Raw genomic sequence first — 1,492 nt, forward strand, 5'->3', positions numbered from 1 at the left:
AAACAAAAACTGAACCCTGCTGATCCACCAGCAGCATCATTCATTCCAACCTATAACTTCAAACTAAACGCGTCTTACTACAAACTAAGATAATTTTCTTATTTTAAGAATTATCAGTCTAATGTAATATTATTTTAGTAATGAAGCATTTTGAACTGATTGGCAGAAACACCAACATCGGCTTCAGTAAATCCGGATTTTTGCATTTCCTGTATTTCATTTAATCCATAAAACAGTTTAAAGGATTAGTTTTTTTCACAAAATGAAAAGAAAGAACACCCTACTTTAATTTATAACGTTTTATTTATAAACATACAGTATGCCGTAATAAATGTCATTGCATTTAAACATCAAATGAATCTATATTCCGGATAATGTTCAGGTAAATATTACAATAAATACAGTACAGATGCAAAAAGCTTTACACCGCCTTCCCGCCACTCTTAAAAACCCGCTCGGTCTCAAAGATCCCGCTATAAGAGACTCCTCACAGATTTACTCRTCAGCTAAATGAGGATTAAAAATAAAAAACGTACAGAATCAGAGAAATACGTTTGGAAATCCTGTAAATCAGAGAGAGATGAAGCCGGTTAAATCAGCTGCTTGTTGCTTTCAGACAGCAAATTATTTGGTTTTGTGCTTAAACGTGCAATTTTTTATTTATTTATTTATTTCTAATAGCCACAACACATAACGGAGCTCTTACAGGATAAAATGTAAGCAGGTTAAAACAGCTCTTTAGTTTTCATCCAACCAAATATTGCACAGGTGCAGCTGCTGCTGGTACGTCTGACTGACCTCTGCTGAGGACACACACACTGGTGTGTTATTAGTTTCTGAATATATTTTAATTTAAATATATAGAAATGATTTTAACAGCTGAAAAAATAGGATAGTTTCAGTGAGGAGCAGAACAGAAGCTGATTTAACAGCAGAATTAATGGTTCCCCTGCAGGATGGAGATTTAGATTTTCACAAATCATTTGTATTGTTTTTTTTACAATTTCCAATCAAAGAACCCACAAGTGGAACACAAAATTGTGTTTCGTATTTTACATCGATGCTTCTCGAGGGATKTATTAAACACTGAAGGGCTGCAGTTGAATCGGTAACAAAATCCCTCTTTGAACAGAATTCGTGGCTCCGGTGCTTTTGCTCCTTGTTTTGTTAAGGCACGTTAAAATCTGCACGTTCCAAACGGATTTACCAAACAAAAAAACACCTTGTTGGGACCCAAACGCTTCAAAACATCACGATATTAAATCAATTTTCATTTCTGAAGAGCTCGTTTTCTTCTGTTCAGAGAGAGAGAGGTCAGCGTGAGGTTTAAAACCTATACTTACTGTAGATTTGTTGTGCCTTTAWTGCAATTTCCAAAATAAAATATGAGTGTTTTTATTTATTATCTGAGCAAAGACGGCCAGCAGAGCCTACAGCTTTCAGAGAAGAACGACAGGATCGGATTTCTAATTCTCATCACTGTAAATAAAAG

General features: G+C 34.9%; 1 protein-coding gene across 1 annotated transcript in view; it reads right to left on the reverse strand.

The window, feature by feature from the left end:
* Positions 1 to 284: 284 nt before the first annotated feature.
* LOC106525885 (LIM and calponin homology domains-containing protein 1) overlaps positions 285 to 1,492 on the reverse strand; it is a gene marked incomplete at its 5' end in the record, with an annotated part of 14,526 nt that continues 13,318 nt past the window's right edge. Inside the window, 1 exon segment of the mRNA XM_014020264.1 lies at positions 285 to 1,492.

The sequence above is a fragment of the Austrofundulus limnaeus genome, unplaced genomic scaffold (assembly GCF_001266775.1).
Source record: "Austrofundulus limnaeus strain Quisiro unplaced genomic scaffold, Austrofundulus_limnaeus-1.0 Scaffold246, whole genome shotgun sequence".
Taxonomy (NCBI): Eukaryota; Metazoa; Chordata; class Actinopteri; order Cyprinodontiformes; family Rivulidae; genus Austrofundulus; species Austrofundulus limnaeus.